We start from the raw sequence: 15,322 nt of genomic DNA on the forward strand, positions 1-15,322 counted from the left end.
AAAGTAAAAGAGACAGGAGAAAATAAATGCTTAGTTTTATGTTTTTTTTTTTTAAAAAGAAATCTCCACAGAAGCAGACAGACTCCTGTCAGGGACATCACCCTGGGGAACAAACATCTCAGTCCAACTAGCAGAGAAGCATTCTCATCCAATAAGACTGCTTACCAAGGACATAACAATAGCTCCTGAGGGCATATCTAACTTCTCTTCCATGATGACTGAAGACACTACACCAGACAAAACAAAGGAAGAGGATGACTGGACTGAAGAACCAGAAATGGACACTGCAGAGTCATCCATCTGCAGCTGTACCAAAGCAGTAGCCTGATGAAGGGCCATAGGCTGCCTGGAAATTTTCATCTTTTTGTGGTCAGAAGAAGGAAGGAAGAACACCATGGTGAAGTTATGCAGGAAGCCCAAAATCCAGGTAAAACTGACAGTAGCAGCACCAGTCAGTAAGGGATAAGTATCAAAAAGGTAGTGTTTTTGCTCTAATAACACTGTGGCAAGCATAAGTTTTTCTTATAAAAAATGTGAGTAAATGTTAGAAAAACAAAGTTTATTCTAAAAGTAATGACAGAGCCACAGTCTCTCAACTGACAGAAAAAATCGTGTGAGAGTCCAAAGAAAATTAAATTCCTAGCATAAAAGAAATAGTTCTACTTGTTAAAAAAGTACTGTTTCAGTCATAAATTTAATTGTGGAAGTTTTTTTCCCCTGAAGGGAACTTATATGCTCAGCATGGGAGAAATGCTTACCAACCACCAATCCTTGAAAGCCTGGAAGAAAAGCACTCTTCGGTGGTAGGAAAGAGATGAAGGTCTTGATGCTCAGACAACTGAGTTACTCCAGCTCTGCTCAAGCTCTTAATGGTTTGGGTGCATGAAAGGTGCCCATAGGTTTTGGAAGCTGTATGTCTGTCTGTCTGTTGTATCCTTAACAGGATATAACCCATAACTACTGCAGCAGTGATCAAATGATTAACAACCTCCATTTCTATTACACAGTTGTATCATATGCATGTATCATTTCTGGAAGACACAGGATCATTTTTAGCCAGTTAAAGAATTCTCCTATTCAGTTAATATTCTCTGTGAGGCAATGTTCTCCATGGAGGACATATCATGTTGGAGTGAGTACAGATATTGCAGTGAGTCAGTTTGGGCCATACAAAAATCCTCCCTTTCCTGAAAGGTCAAAAAAGAAGGATTTCTACTGCATTTCCTTTTATCCTCTGGGACTATCATTATCCATTTGAAAACAGATGCATTATTTTAGAGCGGAGACTTAAATATGCTGCTGTAATTGACTGGCTTTTTCCTGAGCAATATTAAAATATACCTAGGTAAGTAACCAATAGTTCAAAGAACTTTTAGAGACAGGAGTGCTAACAAATGAAGTTTGGCAACAAACCAAGTTGTCCCGGGACATCTTCATGACTGATATTAGTGGTTGTTAAGTGGGTTGGGGAGGTGAAAAGGTTAAGTGGAGGCAGGGAGGATTGGGAAGAAATAAGGGTAGGGAGGGGCTTAAGAGGTTTAGACAAGTGTAGCTGGGTAAGCAATCACATTTTGGCGTGAACTTGCTACTAAGGCATTGTATGCCCCATGATGACCTGTAGGTATAACAGGAAATAAGGTAGGCCTCTGGGTATTGGTTGGTGGCAGGTGGTCTGTGGTATGGATTATTTATTTAGTTAGATAGTTAGTTATTTATTTATTCTCTCTCAGTAGGGTACTGTGAATTCTCAGGTCAGGGGGGTTTGAGATCTGTAGCTTTGATCCCGGGGGCAGGTGGTTACGAAGTTTGAGAGGATAGGTGGTCGGGGTAGTCATTTCGTCGGCAGCTCTTAAAGAAAAAAAAAATAGGAATCATGACCTATAGGTCTGAAATGATTTCAGCCTTTGGTGTCAGTCCTACTATAAACTTGTGGCAGCATCCATGCAGGGGATTGAGTTCTGGTAGCTTTGCGGTTAGGCTCCATAGTCTGTTAGTTTAGCCGGGTGGATGCTTAGCTAGTCAGTGTCTCTATTTTTAAATATTTCAGCTAGGTAGTAAATTATTTTCCTGGTGATTTGTATGAGTCCGTTTCCAACTGTATCTCTCTTTTATCAGATGTTGAGAGGTTGGCATTGGTATTCGTTGGTGGTGAGGGTGTTGTACGGAATTTAGCAATCATGGAGGTTGAAAGAACCACTAATTTCTTTTCGTGGGCTTTAGGTTCAGAGTGTGAGGCTTGCTTGAGGTAGTGTGGTAGTCTGCACATGCATGGGCTGGGTGGTGCGGATGTGGGATTGCCTAAAATATGGCACTGCTGGTGTCGCTCGTGGTTCGCTAAGACTGCTGTGACTAAAATGATTCTTGCTGCTTCAAAACTGCCCAACAAAAATGTCACAGGATACCTTCTCCTTGAAAAGACCCAGACACCAGGCAGGGTAAGGTTATAAGCACTTTCGATCCCTTTATTCACACGTAATACAAACGGAACTTTATCAGATACAAAACCTTACACACTTCCCCCCTTTTTATATAAAATTCAATTAATTAATCACAATCAATTAACTTAAATTAATTAATTAATTAATTAAGTGTGCTCTCAAGTTAAAAATGCATTAATATGTTCTTTCTTTAAAAATATATAGCTATCTATAATACATGAATAGTTCTTCTATAAAAAACACATATATAATAAACATTTCATCTAAGAAAATATATTTATAAATAATAATGCATATAATAGATACTAACTTCATTGTATCTATATTCAACCATTTATACCATTTCTATCTAATCTCATCTGCCTTTAAATGAAGCAAGCTCCTTAGAGAAATCCTGTCATTGATACCAGGAAAAACTGTAGCATTCAACAAAACCTGACAGTGTGTTTCCCTATATTCTAAAAAACAGGGCCAATTACCCCCCCCCCCCCCATCTACTGACGTTTTCCAATACACAGAAACAAATGCCTTATTTAGGCACAGCATAAACTGTAAGGATTTTAAAATTCCTCTTCTGTGTATTGGAAAAGGTAGGTAGACTGGGGGGGGGGGGGGTAATAGACCCTGTTTTTTAGAATATAGGGAAACACACTGGCAGGTTTTGTTGAATGCCACAGTTTTTCCTGGTATCAATGACAGGATTTCTCTAAGCAGCTTGCTTCATTTAAAGGCAGATGAGATTAGATAAAAATGGTATAAGTGGTTGAATATAGAAGCAATTAATTATAAATATATTTTCTTAACAGATGAAATGTTTATTATATATGTTTTTTTTATAGAACTATTCATGTATTATACATAGCTATATATTTTTAAAGAAAGAACATATTAATGTGTTTTTAACTTGAGAGCACACTTAATTAATTAATTCATTTAAGTTAATTGATTGTGATTAATTAATTGAATTGTATATAAAAAAGGGGGGAAGTGTGTAAGGTTTTGTATCTGATGAAGTTCCATTTGTACTGAGTGTGAATAAAGGGAATGTAAGCGCTTATAACCTTACCCTGCCTGGTGTCTGGTTCTTTTCAAGGAGAAGGTACCCTGTGACATTTTTGTTGGATTATTTGCTTTTATGTGTTTTACTATTGCTTCATAACTGCAATAATTGGCTTATTATATTTATTTAAATAACCTGACAGATGAGGAGTGCCTCTGAGGGTTAGATAAGCACAAAGTCATCTTTTAATAGATTCTTACAGTAGGTAAAAATCTTAGGTAGTCCATGCCCAGGGAACGTTATCTCATACGTTTTTAACAAAATATACTAAATTCAAATCCATAGCATCTATGTAACATGGATACAAGCAGAACAATGCCAACAGAATAAAAAAGGGCAATTTCTCTAATTGATTCTTGGAGAAGTAAGGTTAAAGTATTTGGTATTCATGCATTTGCCATGCTCCACAATATTTTACTAGTATATTTAGAAAGAAAAATAATTCTCTTGGCTTTCTTTAGCTCCTTCTAGAATATTAGTATTTTTGTAAGCAATCACAGTCTTTCCATATAAGACAACAGTAAAAAAAAAAAAAAATACAGCTTCTATCTCTAGAGTCTTTTGGATCCCTTGAGTCCTCTAAAAGTTACCAATATGTTTAACTCTTCTCGGCTTTGTGAACCTCCACATGGTTCATAAGTTAAGATGTTGGAAGTACTTTTGTGTTGATCGGGATGACGAGGTACTCCTAAAATGTTGAAGTTGCTGTGAGAGTCATAGCATAGCCAGAGATGCACAGTTAATACTTTCCGGTTAGACATCTTATTGGCAAAGCAGTTAGCCAGAGGTCAATGGATTCAGATGCTGACTTTTACTTTTGCACATTTTGTTTTATTATCCAACATGCCTTAATGGCAAAACAGCGAACTCAGGCTATTTGTTGTTGAAGAGGAAGGCTCTCCTTTTGCACATATTCACTGACTCACACTGCAAAGAGCTTGGTGATATAAAGATAGGTCGTATATTTGTGCATCATTTATCTCATGTACAAAGAGGTTGATTTAAGGTTTTGTTGCACATTCATTGTTTGTTACACAAAGAGTTTGATTTAATGTGTTGCTGTTCATCTACAGTTTGATGTACATAAAGTTTGTTGTAATTGTTTTACAACATGAGAACTAATAGGGAGGGGCTTATTCTTTCGCACTTGGTGGTAGGGTTTCAGTGTTAGTGGAACGTTGTCTCTTTGTTGCTCCGAATATCACAGAGTCCAAATTGTTGTATCATTTTCCAGTTGCGTCACACATCATACCATCAGCTTTCTGGGTTGTACGAGCTGTGGTTAAAATCAGTCCCTGTTTTGGGTCTTTCCTCACTCCATTCGTTTGGACTTGCACAAGTTTATATAATTTTGTGTGTTTCGCTGATAGGCTGAAGGGTATGGGCGCACTTGTGGTTACTTATTGAGAATGGTACATGAACCATGTGGAGTGACAAAACTCTTTTATGCCTCTCTAAGGCACATATTCTGTTCATCTGGATGTAAGAGAACTGGTTACCTTGCCCCTACAGCAACTGGCGGATGGTTTGGGGGAGGCGATTTTGCTTTTCAGGTCAATCATTCTTGCAGTCGGTTGAATTACAAAAAAAATAAAAAAATAAATAAATAATATAGCCTTATATTTTGATCTGAATCCCATAAAATTGGGGCTGCTTGGCAGATCATTTGGTGGTGGAGTAGTCAATTCCCATGCTTGGTGACTGGAATGTTTCCAATGAGAGGGTGTCTGTTCGCGGGCTATAAGTGCAGTGCTGTGGTAATGGCTGTGGGGGAGGGTATGGTTAGAGTTGAGGATACTGGTCAGCGAAACAGCAGTTGTGTCTGCTGCACTAGGAGGGCATACCTCTCAATGGTACAGATTTTCCCAGGATGTTCAGATTTTGCTGCACACTTTTTTCCCCTTTTTTTTTCTTTCCTTAGAATGGTGGCTTTTGACAAGTTATGGCAACGTATTAAGACTGTAGTCAGAAATACTGACAAACATTTGAGCTGCAGACGTCATAATATTCTGAATATCTATGCTAATGCAAACCTATTCTATCAACCTTTTAAGTTTGTAAGAGGAATACTTAAAATAATACCTAACTGTATTTTGCAATTTGGTGAGATGTGTTTATTGAAGGGGTCCAGGGCAAATGAAGTTTGGCAACAAACCAAGTTGTCCCGGGACATCTTCATGAGGGGTTAGACTGATATTAGTATGTGTTAAGTGGGTTGGGGAGGTGAACGTGTTAAGTGGAGGCAGGGAGGATTGGGAGGAAATGAGATAAGGGTAGGGAGGGGGTTAAGAGGTTTAGACAAGTGTAGCTGGGTAAGTAATCACATTTTGGCATGAACATGCTACCCTCCCACCCTCCCCTTGTCTGTAGAGGGGTTGGGGGAATTGGGATTTTAGGGGGATTGGGGTTTATCAGTTATGGTAGGGCACAGAAGAGGGACAGGCTTGCCCTCTTCTGTTCCCCCTCTGGTGTATGAATGTTCATTTCAAGGAGCTGGGGGAATAGATAAGTAAACTGAATGTTCATTTCAAGGAGCTGGGGGAATAGATAAGTAAGCTGAGGTAATGATGCTGCTTATTTGGTGGAAGGTAATTCAATGAATGGTGTATGAAGTGAGATGGGACACTGCTTCATAAGTACAGTAAGTGAGCAGAGGTATGGACCCTGCTTACTGGGCAGGGTGAGTAGGTACGCTGCCCTGATTAGCATTAGAAGGATGGCACTTCATAAGTAAGGTAAGCGAGCAGAGGTATGGATGCTGCTTACTGGGGCAGGGTGAGTAGGTACACTGCCCTGATTAACATTACAAGAATGTTATGCTGTGTTTAGAATCAACTATATTATGGCCAGTTGTAACTAATAAAGTTGGTGAATAAAGCTATGTTATGGAAGTTTTAATAAAGGTCGTCAAATATCATTCGTTGTGATGTGTTTAATGAAGGGGACCGGGACAAAAAGCATTAAAATTGGCAAAGCCTTTTTAGCTGAGACCTCTTATGTCTTGACTGTAATCATGCAGTGTTGGCTCAGCCTTTTCCAGTATAATATTATTCTTGATGGCGCCAATGCAGCTAACTATGGATGCCATGTTTTAATCTTTAACACTTGTAGTACCAGGACGGGTGATAAGGCTTTTGCTGGGTATTTTGGTGGCTGACAAATGACCTTTGTTTTTAAGAGACATCACTGATGATGCACTTTCCTCCACTTAAGTAGTGGAGAACTTGTAATGGCAACTAATGCTGTTTTGTTAGTTTTTCGCTGCCTAGTTAGATTCCCAGCATTTTCTTTCTAACTATACTTTTTCACCTCATCTCTTTCACTATTCTTTCCACCTTTTCTTTTTGTGCTTAGAAACCAATGTGCTTCTTTAGGCAGTTTAAGCACTTTTCTCACTTAGTTTAGAGGAAAGTGCTTTCATACTTATTAATTTAGAAATATTGTTATACTTCAGACAGATTTCATAAAATGTAATATATGATCAGGCCAAACATTGGGTGGGTTAATATTCTGATGGTACTCGCTTACCACAAGCTTAGATGTTTTATGGATTTAGTCGAAGATAAAACCTGCAACCGAAAACTTTTTTGTCTTTGAAAAAAAATTGTCAAAAAAAAAAAAAAAACCTATAATGCAGTAAACTTTCTCCACCTATAAAATGAGCGCCTAAGAAGAAAAACTAAAGCAACTTCATATTTTAGATCAGAATTTTGTGTTATTTATTTTAGTACCTTTCATACCTTGTGAAACACATCACAGGGAACATAACCTCAAATGTTTACAAACAATGGAAAGAAATTAATTAAATTCTGGGGTAATGCAGTCAAGGTGGGCATAGGGTTAAGCCTCCAAAATAAGTGATATATTTTCATAATCACTTATTCATGTGAAATAAACTGCAGTAAACATAGGTTTAATGTCTAAATCTTAGAAAAAATAAATAACTGGTGATGTAAGAACTGGGGGGGGCATGAAAAGGAATGTGGGGGGAAGCAAGGGAATAGTGAGGTAATGAACAACCCACAGATAAATGTGAAATAAAGGAATGGTGGTGTATAAGTAGCACAGTAAAGAGCTGTAAAACTGCAAATAAGATGTTAGACTTTCACACGATGAAACTGGTGCACCGGACTGGAGAGAACAATAAGAGGGAATGCTGTAATGTAAAAAGAGTGTGACATCAGTACTAGGTGGGCATGCAGTGAATTAGTGTGACGTACACTGGAAAGGAACAAAAGAATGTCATAAAAGGCCCATGTCCAGGGCATACCCATGCACAAGCAAGAACCAAACGGCAGGGATCTAGAGGTATGGAGAGCAGAGGAACTAGCATGGGCAGCCCTCGAAGAACGCAATGCTTAGCTCAGAAGGTAGACCCAGAGGAAGGGTGATGCTGGATGGCAGCAACTGAGAAAGTAGGGAGGGATGGTCAAAATTAAAAAGGAAAATACAGATAATTACATCAAACATTGGGTTCATTAAATCCTATCAGAAAGAGAATACATGAACGCTAAAAAGGATGGGAGTTGACATTGTTCTATTACAAGAAACAAAACTGAAAATCAGAGATGAGTACAAAATACTGTGTTATGACTACCCAAAGGGAGAAATGGGCAACAAGAAAGGGGGAGGAAAGAGGGCAGTAGCAGCTATATTTCATAGAGGGCTTCAGGCAACCAGACAGAAAGTAATAAAAAAGTGGGATAGGTGGATGGATTGTCTGGCAGGGAAGAGTGGAAGGTGTTTGCTGGACAGTAGGAAACATATATGCAATAAAAAGAGATGAAGAAGTGTTCTACAAGAACTTTTTTTGCTAAATGGGAATAGACAAGAAGAAATGGAGTAAAGATAATACATTGGGGGGGGACTAAAGTGTCATCACAGAATCGGAAAAAAACAGGTTGTATGGAAGGAAGGAATGTAACAAAAAATGAGAAAAACTAGACTATGGAATGAAAGAAGGGTTGTTGGACATATGGAGGGAAAAGTAAACAAATGAGAGGGAATACACCAATACAAAAAACATTTTGGTACAGGCAAGTAGGTTAGGCAAGTTCATAAGGAAGGAAATCCTAATGGAAATAATGGGAAAATCCAAATGCACATATAATATTATGCAGCAGTGAGAATTAATTTAAGTGTGCAGGAACGAAAAACATGAGAAAAGGTGGAGGTGGGCTAGATATACATGGAAGATGACACAGGACAAGGAAACACTACAATGATTACTACAGGGAGTGAGTACAGGATAATTTCAAACATAGGGACAAACTGGGAGAATGTTGGTGGAATGGGATCAAGGCCACTGTCAATGAAAACTGATGAGTGCAGACATAAAGAAGAGAAAGAAAGAAGAAGGGATGACTGTAGAACTGAAGAGAGAGCTAGAGGTGATACAGAAGGAAGCTGGAAAAAATGAAAGTGGAAAGGAAGTGCACATAAAACTGCAATTAAAGAACAAATGTATTATAGGGCAAGAAATTCAACAATGGTACTAGAGAGACTAGTGGTGGATAGTGAAGGCGGCACAAGGGAATAAGCTATTCAAGAAAGACAAGCAGAAGCAGGCAGAGAGAGAGGTACAGAGAATTAGGGGAGGAGATGAACATTTAGAAAAAGATGAGTTAATCAGGGAAAGTTTCAAGGAACATTACAGCAATATTTACAAACAACAGGAAGGGACAGAAGTCTGAATGGAACTGGGGAAAATGTAGAGGGATGTATACTGGGGGATGAACAAAAACACTAGTTAAATGCAAAGGTGACAATGAATGAGATAAGGAAAATGACATGCAAGATGAAGAAGCGGAAACTGGAGGCATATATGGATTTGCCCAGGTATTCTACAAATGGGGAGGAGAGAAAATATGAAAGATTGAGGTGGAATTCAAGAGAATACAGGACTCGGGCAAAATATCTAAAAGTATGAGGAGAGCCAGAATAACTATCATACCTAAAGGGGGAGGAGAAAAGGAGGAAGTGGGAAATTATAGGCCCATCTCCTTGACTGATGCATTGCCAAAACTACTAGAAGCAGAGCAAAATGGATTCCTGAAGGGAAGAAAGAATTTATGCATGCGGAGGAACAGAAGTAGGAAGAAAATGGTAGGATTGTGTTCTCTGACCTGCAGAATGCATTTGATAGGATGAAGTGGGAATTCCTGTGGAAAGCACTGCAGCAAAGGCAGGCATTGGAAAAGTGTACTCACTAGATACAGGCTAGGATACAGACTGTATACCAAGACCCAGAAACCGAAACACCCATAAATGGTGGAGTATCTGAGGAGATGGAGGGGAGGCAGACAGGGATGCCCACTATCCGCACGCCTGTTTACAGTTGTGATTGAGGAGTTCACAGAAGAAGTCAAGCACAATTCAGCAATGCTTGAAAAAAAAAGAGGGGATAAAATCTCAGTCTGTATTATTTGTTAATGACTCCATGTTTATGTCATAGGACATGGCTGCAGGAATGGGAACTATAAGAGAGATATTTGAGAAGTTTGAGGAAGTGGCGGGACTCAGGTGCAGCAACAAAAAGACAGTGGTAATAACATTATGATAAGGGAAGGGAATGGGAGAACAGATGAGATAAAAGTGGCACATTTCCCCAACTACCTAGGGCACTAGTTTGGGAACCTGTAAGAAAGACCGTAGCAAAAAATTAGAGGTCACTGGAAAAAAAGGTAAGGTGTACTCTCCAGGGGAGTGGAGAAAACATATATACATTGCTTGGGAGAAGTAAAGCAGCACAGATGATGATACTACCAATAATCTTCCATCTACTCCACAATGTACAAATGAATTATCTCAGGCATAAATGGATATAGCAAATTACATAAACACATACAGACTGTGTCAGAAAAGTCAAGGAGAAAAAAGTGAGAAAGGCAAACCTGAGAAGGAATGGGAAAAGGGAGGCTGGGGCTCCCACATATCCCTATGTATGCACCAACATGTAACATCATTCACTGGGTAGAAACAGAGAAGAAGCTGGTTAAGCAAAGGAGAGCAAGGAAGAAGGAGATATGGAGAAGCTTACTAAAGGACATGAATGGAGCAGCACTAAAAGGACTAGGATGCATGAAATGGGCTGAAGAAAACCCAAAAAACTATGTGGAACAATAAGGCGGGGCAAAGATAGGGAAGAAAAATGAAGAGCTGTGGAGTAGAAGTGGAACAGCCCAAGATGAAGATGTGGGATGCAGAGAAAAGAACGATAGGGAAAGACTTAAAACTATGGAGGAGTTAATATAGAAATAAGAGTACCAGAGGTCCAATGGTGGAACTACTTGATACTCAGTGAGATCTGGAAAGTAAAGGGCAACAGGAGAAAGGAACAGGCAGGAAGGAAAGAAGGGCAAAAGAAGAGTGTATGGTACCTGGAGGAAATGGAAGTGATTAGGGAGGCAAAGGAGCAACATATCTATGAAACATTATGGGAAAGAAGGAACAAAGTCAAAGAAGAGAGCATAAGAAAGAACTGGAGAATATAGTTGCAGGATAGTGGCAGAAGACAATTTATGTAGTGAGGCTCATACAGAAAGTTGATAAAGCAGAAGATCAAAGCCTGAGAATACTGCTTAGATGGTATCTAACCCCCATGAGATTGGTAAAGGAAAGCAGAAAGGAAGGTGGCAGATGTTGCAAATGTCAGGTGGAAGAGCCAGGAATGATGAACATGTTGTGGGACTGTGGGTGGGAACAGGAAGTCTGGAAACAGGCACAGGAAATTTGGGGAGACATATTTCAAAGGAAGCAGAGCATACTTGGAAATTCTGTATATAGGACACAAGGAAGGAGGGCGCATCTGCAAAGAAAGAGCAATGAACCTTATCAGAATGTGAGTACTGAAGTTAAAAAGCATCATCACTTAAAACTGGAAAGGTAAAAAATCAGTACAGGAGCATGAATTACATAATAGGTTCCTGGACATGGGGAAAATATAACTGAAACTGACTAGAAAGAGGAAAGAAGGGGAGAGAAATAAAAAAAGTAATGGGAAGAAGTATTAGAATACTAATCATACTAGGAGGAAGAGAGAATGAATGCAAGGACAATAGCAGGGTAGGGTAGGAAATAAATCAGTCGAATGAGAAACGGTGCACCATGCATGAGGATCACTCCTGAATGTAAAATACTGTATGAGTTAATAAAGTTTTAAAAAACAAATAAATTGAAAAGTGGCATACCAAACCAACAAAATAACAATTTCAAACATGGCCAACTCTCACAAGCAGTGGAAGATGAAATATTTATTACCAGAACAGCACACAAAAAACTTCATAAGCACTTTCATCCCTTCAAAGAGACTTAATCAGATAAAAACCATCCTACTACAATCCTTTTTATATATTTCTAATCAAGATAATTACAACCAATCAATAAATCAATTAAAATTCCACACTTAAAGGAACATAACTTAAAATCCATCTTTGCACTATTCTTTGTGTAAAAGCCTTGCTACACTGGTCTGCATTACCATAAATAATCAATTCTTAAAAAACTCCGTTTGTTTAAAAAAATGTAACCCATACATAAATATCCATGTAAATATATATGTATATACATAGGTAAATATAAACTTGTACATTTATTTTAATTACATTCCTTTAAAATAATTAAATTAGAACTTCTGATTTCTCTTTTAATACTGGTGCAATAGATACTTGATCATTAAGATGAAGTCTCTTTGAAGGGACGAAAGCACTTATGAAGTTTTTTTGTGTGCTGTTCTTTTAATAAATATTTCATCTTTCATAGCTTGTGAGAGTCGGTCGTGTTTGGAAAAGTTTTAAAAAAGTGTATGAGAAACACAAAAAAAAAGAGAAAAAAACACACAGCAGCGAAGGTAGTAGATTAATTCTTTCCTTCTACCACAAAATCTGGTACCTCGGCTTTTCGCCTTCAAGGATACATAAATCACAATGAATACTACATTTATACCAGGTTATAATCCCATCATTCACACATTAGTTAATTATTTATTTACTTATCCTATTACCCTTACATTTTGTTAAAATGTCCCATTGCCTTAACTCTTTTAAAGTGACCCATACCTATTTCATCAAATTATATACAATTTAAATTACACTTTCAAACTATCAAAATACAAACATTTAATACATAAATGTTTAATATATAAACTTCAAATACAGTTGTGTATACTAATAAATACATAATGTATTTAATATAAATTTATCATAAATGTATCCAAATATAAACAGTTTAAATTCCACTTTCAAACTATCAAAATACAAACATTTAATACATAAATATTTAATACATAAACCTCAAATACAGTTGTGTATACTAATAAATACATAATATATTTAATATAAATTTATCATAAATTTATCTAAATATAAACAGTTTAAACATAATCCACCTCCAAATTTAACCCTCTGGGTGTCAAAGTCCCATAGTTTAAAATCATTTTACTTTCAAGCGCATTCAATTTTTGTTTAAGCTCACCACTTTTCACTTGAAATGGGCTTGCCAGAACACTAAAAAAAGAAGGTGGAATCATCTCCCCCATATACTTTACAAAAATGATCTGCCACAGGACTCTTACAATTTTTATTCCGAATATCACCTAAGTGCTCTAAAATTCTAACTTTAATGGCTCTTTTCATTTTACCTATATACCACTTTGTTCTTTCACATCCACACCCAATGGCATACTCTACTCCACATGACTTACAAGTAAACCTGTTCTTACTTATAAATGTATGTCCATTGATGAAACTGCCTGAAATATTCCCAATTTTCTGGCAAACCTTACATTTTCCACAAGAAAAATATCCCATAATTCTATTTTCTGAAAAAGTTAAAGGCTTATTTAACAGTTCTTTAAGATTAGAATAGCTTCCATATGAAAATTTTACCAAACCTGGGAATGATTCTCCAACTGTCTCATCTAAGCATACTAAATGCCATAAACCCAACAATATCAACTCCTTCATAACTGATGAAAAAGGTGAGAACTTTGAAACAAAGTATATATCTTGCCCTTGGTATGTAGGTTTCAAATTTTGATTTTTATTTACTACTTGCCCTCTATTTTTTATTTGAAGCCTTTCACCTGTTTGTAAGTGCTTCAAATCACAATCCAATATATCTCTATCATAACCCCTTGCCAATAACCTATCTCTTGTATCCAGCAGAAATGCTACCTTATACTTCTCCTCAGAAGTATTCTGAGCAATTTGCTTAAATTCCCCTCGGGGCAAAGAACTTATCAAATGTGGGAGGTGCATACGTGCAGCAAAAAGAAAGTTGTTGACAACTGTGGGCTTCCTAAATGGCTTGTATTGAATGGCACAATGTTCATCCACATAAAATTCAACATCCAAAAATTGTATAGCAGTGTTATCAAAGCATGTTGAAAACTTAATACCATGAGTAATTGTGTTTAATCCCTCAACAAAATGCCTTTACACACAAAGAACAAGTCATCAATAAATCTACTGTACAGCACAACTTTTTCTCTCCAAAAAAACAGTGTTATATACAAACAATTTTTCAAAATAACCCATATATATCACTGCATAAGTGGGTGCATATGAGGCACCCATTGCTGTACCCTTTTTCTGTAAGTAGATCTGATTGTCAAACTTAAAATAATTGTGAGTCAAACAAAACTCAAGTAACCTTACAATAAAACTTGTTCTAGGTCCATCCCCCATAATATCAAACACTGCTTCCAAACCATACCTATTTGTAATAGAAGTGTAAAGTGAATTCACATCAGCTGATACCCAGTAGTAGTCATCCTTCCATTTTATTGCACTAACCTTTTCACATAACTCCTGTTTATTTTTAATATCAGCAGGAACCCTATAACACTGAATCTAAAAAAGTTAGTACGTTATGCACAAAGGAATGTATTCCAGGGACTATTGGCCTACCAGGGGGATTGGTAACATTTTTATGTATTTTATGTATAACATAAAAATAAGGATCAAGTGGATCTTAATTACCAACTTTTTTATGTCTTCCTTAATCAAAAAACCTAACCTCTCACCTCTCTCAAGTAGGTCCAACAAGCTAAACACTATATTTGCCCACCGGGTTATCGGCTAAAAGCAAATAATCATTCTCATACTCCAACAAATTAAGTGCCATTCTGCCATATTGCACCTTTGACATAACCCAATTCTCACCTTTATCGGATTGCCTAAACAGAACCTTCATTAAACACTCTCTAAGCTTGGTCAAATTATATGGTTTTTGGGTTTTCAAAAACTTAGTATATTCTAGTTCAACCTCCTTTATTAAAACTTGTTCAAAAGTACTAACTGCTGCAGATAATTTAGGTGGAACAAAACTGCTACAAGAGAATAAAGGGGGCAAATTAAACCTACTATAACCTGTACTAAACGTGTTACATCTAGGCAAATCATCATTTACTTCATTTTCACAATCAAATTCATCACCATAATCATATATAGAAACATTCATCAAAAATTCAGTTTCTTCATCAATACTTTCATCTAATACATTTATATTCACCATACTGGCTCTTCATTTGTTCAGTTTGTCAAAATATACTTTTAAATATAGCTTTCTACAAAACTTTTTGATATCCAACAAAATTTCAGCCAAAGTGGGGAACTTGGTTGGAACAAACTTCGTCCCCCTAATGTTTATATTTGGATAAATTTATGATAAATGTATATTAAATATATTATGTATTTATTAGTATACACAACTGTATTTAAGGTTATTTATGTATCAAACATTTATGTATCAAATGTTTGTATTTTGATAGTTTGAAAGTGAAATTTAAATTTTATATAATTTGATGAAATAGGTATTTGTCACT

Source organism: Protopterus annectens, chromosome 4.part1 (genome assembly GCF_019279795.1).
Source record: "Protopterus annectens isolate FY-2018-M chromosome 4.part1, PAN1.0, whole genome shotgun sequence".
NCBI lineage: Eukaryota > Metazoa > Chordata > Ceratodontiformes > Protopteridae > Protopterus > Protopterus annectens.